This window comes from Dermacentor silvarum, chromosome 6 (genome assembly GCF_013339745.2).
Source record: "Dermacentor silvarum isolate Dsil-2018 chromosome 6, BIME_Dsil_1.4, whole genome shotgun sequence".
In the NCBI taxonomy this organism is placed as follows: domain Eukaryota; kingdom Metazoa; phylum Arthropoda; class Arachnida; order Ixodida; family Ixodidae; genus Dermacentor; species Dermacentor silvarum.
This window is the reverse complement of record NC_051159.1, coordinates 153522742-153539505: the sequence shown is the minus strand read 5'-3', so window position 1 is coordinate 153539505 and position 16764 is coordinate 153522742.

The window sequence follows — 16764 nt, the reverse complement described above, 5'->3', positions numbered from 1 at the left end:
GGGAAGGTGCATGTAAGACGCATCACCTGCGTGGAGCGCCGACGGGGATAATGTTTCAAACTGACCACATGCGAAGATCGCTGAAAGGGGTTAAACAAACACTGCAAGGGACCGACACCCCCGGAAACACTGCAACAGCCGCGGCCGACCTTGGTCACGCGCGCGCGGGTGGGTGTTATGACGTCAAATTTCAGCTTCTGCCGGCGGCCACTTGGAGGCCAGGTGCAACAGAAAATCGGGAAAAAAAAAGATGTTTCTCGTTCTTTTTTTAAAGCAGCTTGTTGTATTCGCCATTTTCAACAGTTCAACTTTTGTTCCGACGCAAAAAAACACCCGCCAACTTTTGTGTCCGTATCCCTTTAACCACTACTACATTGTTATGCACTGTTACTTACATTGAGCATGCCAGGAAATTTCTGGACAATTCTATAGAGCCACCCACTGTAGTGTTGGATTATTGAGACCTCATGGATCTTGAAAAATATTTCTCCAGAGCGTAAGATTGCAACTTGGAGTTCAGCAATGCAGTCCTCACTACCATGTGTGACAACCACACTGGGACTATAGTTTGCAGGCTCCACACCTAAATTTCACAGAAATATACACAGAAGGCATCCTTTGTTTATGAACTTTTTAGCCCTCAGTAATAGACTTGCTTTGGCGTATGAAAGCCCATTATTTTTCTCATTATGCTTTCGTTGGTGTACTGCATGCACTGCTCTTTCACTCACAAACATTATTGGTAATGTTATTGCAATGGCTTCATCAACGAATATTGCCTGGTGCTTTCACTGTAGAATAAACTTCTTTTCTTCGTTCTGTTTTTGGCAGGCCAAATGCTCTGCTTTCTTGTATCATATTCCATGTGTCATGAACTTTTTTTTTTTTTCATCAGGGTGTTGCAACGAAGCTTGTTTTTAAACAATTGACTTCCGGGTCTGTGCTACTCTTTCAGAATGACCTGCTTTATTTGCACTTGTTTTTTGTTCCTTCTTGTATTTCAGTCATGCCAGAGAGGGAGGAGAATCTGCCGCGTTGCATGCTATTTATTCTTGTTTTATTTACTCAAATGTCTACTTTTTACTTTGTACAGACAACCGTGCCATTGTGAATGGCGAGCACTTCACCGTGTTTTCAGGCCACAGATCTTTTAGTGTGCATATTTGAAAGCTCTGCGTGTTCTTTGAAGCATGTGCTGTTTTCTATACTGTGAATCATCGTAATGATAAAGTTTGTGTTATGTGGGATGCTAGTTCGGAAGGCGTATGTGATTTGTATTCAGGTGGGTACACTAGCGACTGCAACCCAATGTATACCACTGTCTCAACAATGTCAGAATGGCCCCTTCAGGTGCTCTTGTCTGCAATCTGCCTCTTGTATAACACTGCAGTGGCACCTCGCTGAAAGAAATGGCATTGAACCACCACAACAGCAGGCAGGCACATGACATGAACTAACCTGCAACACCTTCGCATGCTTACCGGTCGTGTTAGTGATAGTTTTACTTCAAAGGAAGTTTCCAAAGCAGGATTTCGGGTCTACTTTGGCATCAGTTCTATGTCAGCTTAACCCTTTAACTCTCAAGTTCTTTTGTAAAAAGGTGCTCAGATTTACTTTTTTATTGTTTTTTATTATTTTTTTTTTCTCAAATTATTGCACATTGCATCTCTTGGTATGATAAATATAGCATTACCGGTGCAGTTTATCTCTGAAATATATATGAAAGACATCTGTTCTGAAAGAGAGACTTTTCCCCAACACACATTAAAAGTTTGAGCATAATTATCTGAGCAGACAATGATGGAAGCAGTCAAAAGCATCCAGGAATATGCTCAAGTGCCGAAACTCGAATGCACAACACGAACTGAGTTGACGAGCACAGCTTGTCTTCGACAAGTAAAACAGAAAGAGCTGTGGCCTGGACAAGTATGGCTTGGGCTTATTAGATAAAGGATTAATTATTAGCCTATCTACAAGACTGAACACCAAACAGAAAAGCTAGCATGGGGGCTAGGACGTCACAGCTAAGTGTGGCCACTTACCAGCATATTTGTCTGTATGTCTTACTGACACAGATATGTTATATCTGTGCGAGTGAAAGCAACTGGTTGTGTCATGTCCTTGTGTAGAAGGGTGAAAGTTTTCCACAACTCTTCGAATTTTGTTCCAAGCCAATACTGAATGAGCACTGCAAATCTTGTGTTGCATGCCTGTCTTCCGCTGCATGGAGCTATGCTAAACAAACTAGAAACTATTGCTTTCACTGAGACTCTAAGTGGCTAACACCGGCATATCTGCCTGCACCTTTCCAAGTTAATTTTATCTCGGTGGGTGGTAGCCATGAAATTTATTTTATGTACGCCTGCATTAGTGTCGCATAGTTAGACCTTGCTGTGTTGCTGGTTGTTCTGAGCCACTGTGATTTGTTCCAAGATGCTGGAACAAGCAACACAAAATTGGTTCTTGTTCAGGTCATCAGTGGTGCCAGCTTCAGGTGCCGCACATGTTATTTTCTCCGCAGTCCATCGGTGCCTGCTAAAACATTTCTGGGGCTCGCCACTGGGGCACATAGTATGCACACCCCTGTCATGCATAAGGCAGTGTATCTCTACCTGAGAATTACAAGCACTGAAACGATAACCGTTTCAAAACTGTAATGCACACATATTGGGACACCTGATTCGACCTGTGCCGTGAAATTATTTGTCAAGCGTAGGGTATGAGAGGAAAAATTGCTGTTAATGCTGCGCAGAACAGTGATAGCTGACTGGAATGTATGTTTTCTTCTTTTGCCCATTTGTCTCACTTAATTTCAGCAAAACTACATTCGCACTCATGTGACTGAACTTGACAGTGACTACTTATTTTTCGTTGCATGCATATCTTTAGTGAAAGTCTGCATTCCAACTACTGAAAGATTGCAGAGTGGTACTTTGACAGAAACCATTCTGATGGTGTATACTTAAGTCTCCTGATACATGTCTTTACTATAATGTTTTCCTGAAGTGTCATCCTAGTGAGCCTCTACATTATAGGCTAGACTGGGCCATTTGAACTGTGTAGAGGATTCTGTTGTTGCTTTGAGGTAGGGCACTTGCTTGCCTTCGAGAAACTTCAAATCAAATTCTAAACAATACTGTCATTAATTTTTTTTTCTTTGCGTGAGGTTCATGCAATACTGGCCATACAAACCAGTTAAAAAGACAGCAAACCAACTATGACAGCTATTGGCGTAAAATGTTCTTCCATATTGAGGTTGCTCTAGTTGCTGGTGGTCCAAGTGATGAACCCATTATAATGTAGTCGAATCCAACACCGAAATGCCTTCGTTGTATTTAATACAAATTGGCAGAATTGGTTGGCATCTGAAGGGGATGACTGCTCTGAGCAGCATTTGTCGTGGGCCCACAAGAATTCACCATTCGTTGTCGATCTGACAACTGTGCACCTGTTTTGGTGTCACTGACCAGTATTTATTTAGCTACAAATTTTTACTTTCATCTTTATCTATTTTACATGCTACATTACCTTACTCTTCAACCGTCTTTGTTGTATATTTATGATGGGAATGTGTTCTTTGTTTGTACTCGTGTTTTTCTGTGCTTTAAAGCTGAACAGTGCACTTAGACACAAATGTCGATACTCTGAATGAAATCAGAATGATTTTTTTTTAGATGTTCATTTCAGCATAATGTTGGTGCCAGCAAGCTTGTGCTGTTTAATGCGCGTGGTGAAGGTTGCAACAGTGTAACTGTTATCTGAGGTATTTTCAGCTTATTGTTTTATTTCACTGACAATATCTTTTTCTCACTCTGTATAGTGACTGTACCCCAAGTCTGAAATGCATATATTTCTGGTCACACTTCGTGTTCTTGCATTGTGCTTTTCATATTGTCGTGTTTGCTCGTTGCGTTTGAAATGAAAACAAAATAGGATCCCTTCCAAAAGAACCTTCCATTTTGAATTTGTGTAGACACCTTGATGCCTCTGTACTCTGCGAGATGTCTGGGGATGGTGCCTATCGCAAGTGGATTTTTCATTCTGGTGTCATGTCAAGATCAACTGTTGCAATCATGCTCATACTGCTTTGTGCTTGCTTCTGTATTTGTAACCTCAGTGCGCAACTGAACACAAATAAATGCACTTTGCGTGGAATGACAGTTTCCTTAATTTTTGTGGAGGGATTATCGTGTGCTATACTAGTCTTATCCTCAATGCATCAGCATGATTAAGGTTGCATTAGTTTACCTCTTTCCACATATGATAGAACCAGCCAGATTAAGCCTTAGGTGTTGCTGTTTCAAGCTGTACATCTGGCACGAGCTACAGATAGTGCTGGTGAAATGTGCACGTTCCCAGTGTGCAACCACAGGAGTTAGCTTGGCACCTACTAGCAAAAAGTAAAGTGTGCAGTAAAGAAAAGTTGCTTTATGCTCGCTGTTTTCATCGTCATTGCTGGCTAACAAGAATAATGGCACATGATACACTTGTGCAATAAAATCCAAGTTCCTTGAAGATGTAAACTACCCATTGGCAAATGAGTGCATGTAGACAGAACTTTAACAACACAGGGTCTCATTTTCCTTGCATGGTTTCAACCAGATACCATTTTGAAATATTGTTTTTAAGACCACAGTTGAACAATAATATTCAAGTGCCAGGAAAATCCCATTATTATAAACGGTAATTGTTATAACTGGGTTGCATGAAAAAAGTGGAGGGGACAAACATTTTCTTTAGAAGTACAGTCGAACCCACTTATAGCATTACCGGCTTTAACAATACTAGGATGCAACAGCAAGCACCTGCCCCACCTTGAATTTTTCTGTGTTCCATGATTTAAAAAAAAAAAAAGTTGTCGCAGTTTCACCTGAAAGGCGAAGCATCAATTGCGATAGCAAATTTGTAGAGAGCTATACGGAATAATGATATTAGCTTTATCAGCTCTATAAACTTGGACATGCAGCAGCACCGGCAACACGCAGAACTGTTGTCGACGCCGTCGGCGTTTTGCCCGCGTTCGCTCAAAATGCGTGCAGCGTTGGTGACTGTTGCCGGAGCCTCTGATATAAATAGGCACTTGGTGCCGCAGCTAAACGTCGCCTCCCTTCCCTCCCCCCCCCCTCCCCCACGGCCTCTCGCGCGTCGGAAGAAGGCGCGTTTGCTCTACATATATGGTGATTGTAAAGGAGGAAAGAGACGCCTACTTCTGCAGCCCTTAAGCGAGCACAGCGCAGAACGAGCGTTTGTTCTCCGCCGTGCGTTCATTCCCCGTGAAAGCGCGCGCCCCTCGCGCCCTTTCACTCGCACATACAGCGTTCGGCGCGCGGCGACGATTTCATCTCCATTGACGTCATACGGAACCTCACGGCGACGCCGACGGCAGAAATCTGCTTTTGAGTGTCCATATAATTGCTATCGCAATAAAACGCTTAGCCTTGCACTCGGCCGCGCAAAGCTTGAAACGCGAAGCTGGGCGATCGTAGCCCAGCATTTTCCGGAAGTGCGCGCGAACTTATCATCTTGTTACTCATGATGATGATGATTTTTTTCGAGCGTCTTGGACTTACGGCCGTCACTGCGCGTTGCATAGCACAGCTTGAAACACCGACACCGCGTTCCAGGAGACCCGCTCCGTGAATGCGTATCTCTCTCGCTCTCATATCGCGCAAAACCTCTTCACCTCGCAGAGCACGAGCGTACGAACGCGCCAGCTGTGAACGAAGACGACGACGCTCGAACGCAAACATATGGTTCGCATAAACGCACGCTCTGCAGGCGTGGCTGTATAACCTAGTGGTTACGACGCTCGCCTTGGGACTGGGGGTACGCGGGCTCGAATCCCGCCTCGGCAAGAAAGTTTCCTTTCTTTCTTGGTAGTTTCTTGCTACGCACCACAAATTACGGCTTCGCTGTTCAAAAAAAAAAATGAGGGCAGCTTGCTGATAGCTTTGTGTGCGCTGTGTTCTCGCCGCTTAGCTCGCGTTGAAGCGAGGCAGCACGAAGGTCAATTCGCTCGCTGCTGCTGCCGCGCTTTTTAACTACAGCGTTTTGACAGCGAGGCCATTGAGTCAGATGTACGCGTTCATGTTTGCTTGTTAATTTAGTTAGTAAGCGAAAGCTTATACTGCCGATATAACTACTAATTTGCTATCGCAATCGATGCTTCAAAACTGCGATTTTTCTTTTTTTTTTAAGAGCGCAGCACTTATGCGCCTGTTTGTGCGGCGAGCGTCGTTTTCACTCGTAGCCGAGCGAACAAGCTCCGCGAAGGATGAAAGAGTGAACGCGGAGCGCCGCAGGGAATGAAAGACGCGAGAAGGAAAGCGGAGACGAGGGTGCAGCGTGTGGGGTCTCACACGTGCTCTTGGGACAAAGGAACGACGATACAGTAGTGCAAACAATCAAAAGGGCATTTGTTGCACCTTTCATACACTAATACACACTAGCCGAATTACTACCAACAGAACATTCACATGGGCGCGCGACAAATCAAGGAAGTCCGACTCACCGCGACCCGATAGCGAGCGAATATGTTCGCCCCATGTTGTGACACCATCGCCTAGTCGTTCACGTGTACGGTCACGCGAACGGTGGCGCGTTCGAACGATCCGTGTTCGTCCATACCGGTGTCCTGCTCTTAGCCTAGCGAGACGGTCCCGCGAAGCGGGTCGGCGCACGCGCGAAGCGTTCGTAAGTGTTGGTCGCCGATCCCAAGCCAAAGAGGAAGCGCCTTTGACCTTTTTCTCCCAAGTCACCCCGCCGTTCGGTGGCGTTAGCATCGCGACACTCGCGCCATCTCTCGCAATGCTCCGCAACCACCACCGATCGCCGCCGGCGTTAGCCATGCGGAGAAGCCGGACCACGGGAGCCACGCGGGGAAAACAACATCAGGGGACGCGTGAGAGTCGCGCATCCCCGCAAGGGGAACCATGAGGTGGAAAGCGGAGGGTATGGCGAAAGCGTGAGAAGAAAAGCGTAGTGCGGCGACAATGACTACGAGATGGCGCCGGAGTAGCGCGCGTGGTCGAGGGTGGGGGGTCTGTCGTCGGCGGCTGCTGTGAATCACGCCCACGCGTCACCCACGTGTTGGCTATCGCGATCTACAGATTTGCGAGGCAGTCGCGCCACACTTCGCTCCGTTTGCAACGTACCGCACAAGACAGATTGTCCGCGCCAGCCAATATATCGCGAAATGAAAACACGTATAGAGCTCCGCTCAAATTTCGCATTAGGAAGTATCGTAAGCTCGGTGAATTTCTTGCTCGGCGATTTTGCGTTCTTTATTTCAGTGGACCTACATAGTACAGATTTAGTTTACAACCGATGACGCAGCGAGTATTATAGTAAGCGGTTTATTCCGCCATAGAACGCATACAAAAGTTGACGGTGCATTGGCTGAGCATTGTTACATCTTATATATTGTTACAAGCGGGTTCGATTGTATGCGTATTTTTCAATAACACGGCTATGAGCACAGCGCATGTGGTGATTTCGCAGAGGAGTTGTAACGCGAGGCTTTCGGGAGTTCTTTATATGGCAAATTTGGAGGCAGCTCACTATAAAACTATAAAGAACAGTCGATTTAATCAAAGATCGAGGAGATATGCTTGAAAAGCTTGCGGCCCTTTATACGCAATGCCTCACGACTTCAAGTGTACCAGAGATATGGAAGAACGCCAACGTTACTAATCCATAAGAAGGGAGACGTTAAAGAATTATAGACCCATTAGCTTGCTTTCACCAAGGTGATTTTTAATGGAATGAGGGCAACACTTGACTTCGCTCAACCAAGAGAACAGGCTGGCTTTAGGAAGGGATATGCTACAGTAGATCACATACAATAAGTAATTGAGAAATCTATTGAGTACAATTAACCTTTCTATATGACTTTCATAGATTATGAAAAGGCATTCGATTCAGTAGAAATACGAACAGTCATCGAGGCATTGCGTAATCGACGAGTACAGGAGGCATACGTGAATATCTTGCCAAATATCTACAAATATTCCACAGCTACCTTGGTTCTCCACAAGAAAAGTAGAAAGTTTCCTATCAAGAAAGGGGTCAGACAAGGAGACACAATCGCTCCGATGCTATTTACTGCATGCCTAGAAGAATTATTCAAGCTCTTAGACCGGGAAGGCTTAGGAGTGAGGATCAACGGCGAATATCTCAGCAACCTTCGGTTTGCAGATGACATTGTCATATTCAGCTACAATGGGGACAAATTACAACAAATGAATGAAGACCTTTACCGAGAAAGCGTAAGAGTGGGGTTGAAGATTAATATGAAGAAGACAAAGATAATGTTCAATAGCCTCTCAAGGGAACAAGAGTTCAGGATCGCCAGTTAGCCTCTAGAGTCTGTAAAGGAGTACGCTTATCTAGGTCAATTAGTCACAGGGGACCCTGATCATGAGAAGGAAATTTACAGAAGAATAAAATTTGGTTGGAGTGCATACCAAATCCTGACTGGGAGCTTACCACTGTCGTTGAAAAGAAAAGTGTACAATCATTGCATTCTACCGGTGCTAACATATGGGGCAGAAACTTGGAGGTTAACAAAGAAGCTCGAGAACAAGTTAGGGACCGCACAAAAAGCGATGGAGCGATAAATATTGTGCCTAAAGTTAAAAGACAGGAAGAGAGCGGTGTGGATCAGAGAGCAAACGGAGATAACCGATATTCTAGTTGACATTAAGAGGGAAAAAATGGAGCTGGACGGGCCATGTAATGCGTAGGATATGGATAGGCGGTGGACCATTAGAGTTACAGAATGGATACCAAGAGTAGGGAAGCGCAGTCGAGGACGGCAGGAAACTAGATGGGGTGATGAAATCAGGAAATTTGCAGGCGCAAATTGGAATCAGCTAGCGCAAGACAGGGGTAATTGGAGATCGCAGAGAGAGGCATTCGTCCTGCAGTGGACATTAATATAGGCTGATGATGATGACTATAAAACTACGTCACACTTTCGCCCAATAGACGAAGCATCGACAGCGATAGCAAGTACTATACAATTACGCAGATGTTCGTAGTTTTATCGGCTGTATAAATTGCAGTAAACATTTGCTTACTAATTAAATTAACATGCATGGCGTCGCGCGCGCACAGGCAAACATGCAGATCACACTCGCTGTCGTACTACTGGTGTTTACTATGCATAAGGAAGAGTCGCTTAATTCTGCAGCCCATCAGGGAGCACGGCGCAGCGTCGTAAGGGAGAGGGGGAGTAGGAGGTAAAGAGGAAAGAGAGATCAAGGGGCTCGTCCGCACATGGGTAGGCAGCAGAGGCGGCGGAGACCGGCAAGGGCAGGTACGCTCAGCGGTATGCTGCTATCCCACTCGCCTCCACGAACTCCACGAGGCTGTGTAGTGCGGGGAGATGGGAGCGGGATGGGAACAGCAGGTTGGTGAGTGAGTCAGCAGGAAGTCCCTGCAGTCTATAGGCTCGGATGATCTTCGAACGTTCCTGTGCTAGGGGCGGACAAGCGCAGAGGAGGTATTCGAGTGTCTCGGGATCGCCGCATCGTCGACACGAGGGGGAGGCGCTTCGGCCCTTGGCATGAAGCTTGGCTGCTGTCCATATGCAGCCAGTCCAGAGTCGCAGCAGGGTGGCCCTGTCTCGCCTGGTGAGGCCAGACTCGAGGAGCAGTGGATCGTGGATTGGGGTGGATCGCCAGTATAAGCTGCTTCAGTCGTGGCCTCGAGTAGTCTGAAGCCACCACTGCTCGAGTGAATGTGACTCCTGGGTGGTCTCCTCGTTACCGCCTCCTCGTTACCAGCTATGCCCACATGGGAGGGCAGCCAGTGAAAGGAGACGGACACTCCGGAGGAGGCGAGCGCCGAGAACTTCGCGGCCAAGAGGGATCCCGTCAGTCAGTGGCGCACCGACGGGGGGGGGGGGGGGGGATTCGGGGGTTGTAACCCCCCCCCCCTGAGGCCGACTTAACCCCACCCCCCTTTTGTTTAACCCCTTTTCTTACGCATTTGAGTGCTCCAACTAATATGCAAAACGCGCAATCGTCCGCACACTCGCAAAAAGCGCATTTTTTTGACAATTTCCCGTGAAGAAATCGAAATTAGTGCTGTTTAGATGGTATTGGCAAACTGTCAATCCCCCCCCCCCCCCCGGCAGAGATCCTGGGTGCGCTACTGCCGTCAGTCCAACTCGATGGCAGTTGGAAAGAGACTGCAGCGCCGGTTTACTGTCGCATAGCACAGCGACCGGCTGTGCAGGTGGGTCCTCAGCCAGGAGGTCAGCAGCCAGGTGAAGCCCCGCCAGTTCCGCCGCTGTAGAACTCGCTGGGAACGGGAGACGGCATTGCCTGCTGATGGCTCTGGTAGGGATGACGGACGCCGCTGCTGCTGACCCATCCGGCATCACGGATCCGTCGGTGAACACCTGCAGCCGACCCTCCAGTTGCTCCTGGAGTTTGCAGGATGTTGCCTGCTGCAGAGCGGCCACAGGTGTCCGGCGCTTTGTAGCACCACCGAGGGAGAGGTGGACTTCTGGTGGCCGTTGGTGTGGTGGTGGTGAGGCAACCGCCACTGGTGGGTGAGTCACCATCTCCTCGTAGAGAAGGCAGAGCCCTCCCATTCGTGAAGATGGTAGGCTTCGAAGCCGTTCTAGGAGGGCCCTGCCATCAGGTGTACGTACGTGTAGCCGGTCCAGGTGTCCCAGCGCTCGCTGGAGCATTCGGAGAGAGAGAGGCCACTCGTTGGCCTCGGCGAGTGTTGCTGCTATTGGGGAATACTTGGGGAGCCCCAGGATGGACCTCACGGCACCCTTGTGCAGTCCCTCCAGTTGGCGTTTCCTGGCTGGAGACAGGTTCACCAATGGCAGGGCCAGGGCGTATAGGAGAGCAGATGTTGCTGCGGCCTGGTTGAGCCGCAGTGCCCACTTCGTGGTGCATCCACGACCATGCTGCTGAAGCTTGCTGATAGCCCCCTGGACTCGGTGCGCTTTGGTCATGGCCGCCTTGGCAGCTGGAATCCAAGTAAGCCGGTGGTCGACGGTGAGCCCCAGGTACATCACCACAGGCTTCCATGGTAGTACTTTGGCACCAACCTTCAGCTGCCTGACGTGCAGACGGGCCGAGGCTAGCGGGTGTATCAGGAGGGCCTCCGTCTTGGCAGCAGAGACCCTGAGCCCAACGCCTCCTAGGTAGGAGCCGACGGCATTCAGGGCCTCCTGCAGCGACCTCGATCCTGATGGCCGGGATCGACCGCCTCGGTCCCCGTACCCAGAGTGCCACATCGTCCGCATAGATGGAGCAGCGGGCCCGCTGTCATTAAAGTCCCTATATAAGAAAAGTACCGCCATCCTTTGATAAACGCCGCTTCTCTCTCTCCTGTATCTCCGATTGGACGATGATAGCGCGCGCTTTTCACTTCTTTATATTTTCTTCTTTTCCGCCTCAGAGCCATGTTGAAAGTCCTCTGCGCAGCCGCAGTCGCCGGCGGCGGCGGCGGCGCGCGCCTGGCCTGAAAGCTTCAACGTGGACTTTCTAGGTGCGCCACCGTCGATTTGGCTTTCGCAAGCAAAAAGTAAAGAAAAAAGCAAGCGTTTTAGGAGAGGAGGCGGCGGAGGAAAGAGTAGATGGCGGTACTTTTCTTATATAGGGACTTTAGCTGTCATAAGGCATGATGAAGAGCGCGAAAAAGCGGGAATGGAAACTGCTTCGTGCTGCCGCTCGCTTCACCGCATCTCTGAAATTTGAGATTACGCGACCTCCAACACTAGGCGCGATGCAAGACAGCGCGCATGAAGCCACCAGTTAATCGGTGCGCCATTCTTTGCACCCGCGCCGCAGAATACCTAGCTTCAAGATCATTCAAGATACGGCACGAGAGCTTCTTTCTCGCGCAGATACTGCGCACGGGCTGCGTATGCGCATAGCAGGCTCAGCCGCGCGGACAACCATGCGCAGCCATGGTCGGGCTACAGCATGGGCTACAGTGTTCTTCTAGTACACTGTAGTCGGGCTAGAGGAGGGTACGTTCGCGCACTCTCCTACCCTACCTAGCGCCCACTTGACCACGTGAACTACAGAGCGGAGAGGGAGAGGTTGCATAGAGGGCAGGCTTTGCTTTCCTGCAGCATGATAAAAGGCGCATCAAGCTAGAGTTACTCTACGTGGCTCCTTTCTAAATTGAGCCATATACGCGTACGGTAACTCTATACAGAACACATCAAGCCACAATGATGGCACAATCCTGCTCGGCTCATCCGCACCATACAGCGCGCGGGCCGCTCATTGTTATGGCATGCGCTTGGACCTTTATGGAAAATGACGACGTCATCGTACGTAGCATTGACCAAAAAAAAAAAAAAAAAAAAAAAAAAAACGTAAAAGAGAAAGGAACTTGATATATTTTTCCTGAATAAGTTCCAGTGTCAGGCTGGCTTTGGCAATGGATATTCAACAAAAAGCTGTATATGTACCCCATCTAAAGCGGACAAATCTGATATATGAATTTACAGCTTACGTGAATTGAGTGAAGTGTCTATCAGAGTTTCAGATGAGTGTATAATATATCAATTTTGTCCGCTGTAGATGTATTACGGCTGACCGAGTTGTACTCTCGATCGTTTCTCGAAATATTGCAAGTTTCAACAATTTTTATGAACAAATCGTCGGGTTAAATGAAAATCTGCTTCCTACAGTTACTAAATATTAACTTTTTATTTTAAATGTAACCAATAACCTCATCAAGATCGCGGCTGTGGCTGCCGAGAAAAACGATTTCTCCTTTCCCATATACTTAGAAAGGAGCTCCCGAGCTTAACAACAACGAAAACAACAACAACAACAACAACAACAACAACAACAACAACAATAATAATAATAATAATAATAATAATAATAATAATAATAATAATAATGTTTATTCACCCAAAAAATACAGAGCAACACAAACAGGCCGGTCTAAGCCTCAATTGGCTTGTAGGACCGTGCCATGATCATAATACAAACGGTAAATGAAAAAGATATCAATGAGACACAAAGACAAAAAGAAAAAAAAAAATGACCAGAAAAAAAAATAACATTTGGTTATTCCACTTGAAACAGAAGTTGAAGCAGTAAAAAATTACGATGCCAAAGTGTTGTGGAAGTTAGTTTCACCATAACTCCTTCAATAATTCTTTCAGCATGCTTTTTTAAGTAGCATTAAAAATTTCATTCAGTAACTGTTAAACATGTCCGGCACATATACACAGCGTCTGGCCGCACCATACCTTGTAGATGAACGAGGAACCACATAGCGGACATGTTTACGAAGTTCCCTTCTGGAGGTATTTTTTTGTTTGAAAGCGGGAATCCTATAGTGTTCTACGGCAACTGTTTCAACGAGCAAAGATTGAAAATTTGGTAGACCAAGTTCACGGAAGATATTTGCAGCTGTTACTGTTAAGGAATTGTAGGCAACATTTTAAAGAATATTTTCTATGATCCTGTCTACCCTTCATCTCCAACGAACCGAACAGAGTCTGAAGACCGTAATGCCATATCTCAATACACTGTATAACCCAATGCATGCACAATCATTTTTTTTTTTTTCAGAGAGGTGTGCAATACTTTTCATATTAAACATCAGCCAAGCGAATGAGCTCAGTTTTGAACAAATGAGTGATAAATGATATTGCCACGATAAGTTGCTATCGAAAAATATTCCAAGATATTTAACACAATCTACGTACGTATGGAATAGGAGTACATAAATTTACAAAGAACGCAGTTCTACTTATGTAAGTAGAGAGGCAAGTTAATCACAGTAGTCTAGAGTGGAGAGCGAAAACATACAAGTTGTGTTTCTTGGGCATTGACAACCATGCATTCCATTGCTAAACCAAAGCATCGCATTGTACACGTCATTTTGCAACATTTCAGTGGACATTTTATAAGAAAGATGCTTTGCTAGTAACACAGTGTCGTCAGCATACTGGAACACAGAACATTTGAAAATTGTCAAAGAAAGTCATTAACGAAGATGTTAAAAAACAATGGCGATAAAATTGACCCCTGCGGTACACCGGCCAGCATTCAGCGACAACTTAGAACTGAAAACGCCCTTATCATCAGTAGCTGGCGACCACTTGAAATCGGTCGCTCAAGTAATTTTTGAGATTGTTGTAAAAGGGTCCACGAAATCCCCCCAAAATACAGTTCACTTAGCAAGATTTGGTGGTTCAGGGTGTCAAACGCTTTTGTGAAAAGATTCTGCTCGAAAGCCGAGAACAGTTCGTTTGAAAATTCTTCAAGCAGTACAACAGTACCGCGCCCAGAAGCAAAACCAAACTGGCGATCAGTCAGGATAACAAATTTGTTAAGAAAAGAAGACATAGTGTACGTGGAAAAGAAATTTTCTAAGACCTGAGAATAACGGGTAAGATAGAAATTGGCCGATAGTTTTCGATCTTATATCTTTCTTCCCTGACTTATGTAGTGGTAAAACAACTGCATGCAGTTTTTAGGCATGCCGGAATTTTATCACCTTCCAAAACCAATTCAGTACATGAAGGATAATATCTGACAGAATATTGAATTTCCTTCGGATATGATGTGTAATGATACTCCATCATATCTAGTGGGCTTGTTTGGACGGAAACTGAAAATAATTCCTTCCAGATCACACCTCGAAAATTTCGGAAGAAAAGCTGACTCAGATATGCAATTTGTGCATAAAGAAACAGCGCTTAGGGACGCTTTTACAAAGTGCCTGTTGAAAGCATCAGACACTGTTGTGGGAGGTTGCTGAAAAGAATAAAAAACAGACCGTTTACTGGAACTCACCCCTCTGAGATGATTTACCAAAGACCAAGTTTTGCTTACAAATAATAATAATAATAATAATAATAATAATAATAATAATAATAATAATAATAATAATAATAATAATAATAAAGCTTCCTGCTGGGAGTTTCTGCAGTAATTTTGTTCACTGTAGTAGTCGGTGCATGTTCTATTTCAGCATGATATGCGTAATTTTCCTTCGTGGCCTACACAAGAGTGTTATAATATTCCACACGCGAGCTTTCCATACGTAGTGCCGATGATGGGAAATGCGCACCAGCGTGCTTATCAGCGCTCACACTGACATGCATAATTGTAGCCGACAGCATCACTTATCGGGCACCAAGGTGAGGACTTCACAACTCAAGCGTTTCTCTAGGTTTTATCGTCCCACGTACAACACGTTCAGGCAGCACCATATCCGACAGCCGGTTGATTGCGAAGCAGGCACGGGCGCTTTTTGACGTCAGTTAAGTAACTGCCGAGCGGCTGGTGGCCCCGACGCAACCACCACCACCACCCTACAATTTCAAGAACGCATACGTTATTTGGCAAAAAAAAATAAGATCTACAAATTGGCCTTGCAACCTGTCGAATACTAAAAGAAACTAATAACTGAGTTATGTGCCAAATTTTTAAAGTAATTATTTAAAAATTTAAATAACAGATGGCGCATAAATCTTTTAGTGCTAGCGCCTGCAGCGTCTTTACATTTATTTAGGTTTTCTGTGATGGGTCGGGTGCGGAATGCGTGAACTGGCAGTACTGTGGGCGTTCAAAGGAGTGTACTAGACAATGGTCGAGTGGGCCGAACGGCGCTCTCCCGCTGAGGCGCCGCGTGTGGAAAAATTGTGCGAGGGCGCTGCGAGCGAACTGTATTGGGGCGGAGACGCGCTCCGCGGCATATTCAACGTACTTTCGCTGCGGGCGCCGAGGCCGATTGCGCATAGTACGCTCTTAAAATAGTGCTTTATTTTAACTGCAAATTTATGTTTACACCATTTTGCCAAGCATATATATTTGAGGCATGGATTATACAACGCGACGTCTTCAATTTTGCTGTCGTTGGCATTGCGCGTCGTCTGCAAACGGATGCTGGCGGACGCCCAGTTTTTCTCGCAGAACGTCTGTGCAGTACGTTTTTTAATGTTTTAGTTGCTTTGGTGCGCCCATGACTCTTGACGGCCGGTACTAAATGTAGTTTTAGCCAGGTGAACTGCTGTTTTTACCGCTTTCTCCTAAAGGTAACTGGTATCACTGCAACACGAAGCTACGTAAGAAAATGTTATTATTGATATCGTGTCATTTTACGCGCGATTCTTGTTGGTGGTTATTGATCAGGGACAATGATCGCAGAAAACAATATTAGAGTGAAATAAACTAGGTCTATTAACTGCGCGGCGCGAAGAATGACCAATGTATGTCTAGGTAATTAAATCAAAGGGTACATAGACATATATATTCACGATATATGTAAGGAAAAAATAAATATTCTAAATGCACTAATATAAAAAATGAGAACTCCCGACTGGAAGAAGCGTACGCGTCTGCTGTAACAAACTTATTAGTGAATACTGCACATAAAACTATCATTGCCAGAAATAATAGTCATAGCAGGCAAAACCATGGATCGTATATATATATATATATATATATATATATATATATATATATATATATATATATATATATATATATGCAAGTGACGCCGCATAGTCGTTTCCGTTCGAATGTAACGCATAACAGCACTGTTGAGGTCTCAAAGGTGAGGGAACGATGCAAGGTGAGGACTGTTATTCTGAATGATTGTGCTGCCGGAGAGTCGTGGCTGTTGCGCAGTTCCTGAGAGAATTTAACGCACGGGTGTTTGTAAGTCCTGCTTAACAAGTTCCTAGCTGTCATTCAATATAAGCGCTACGTTTTGGGGCAGCCTGTAAATCTGCTAACCTGATTCAGACAAGGA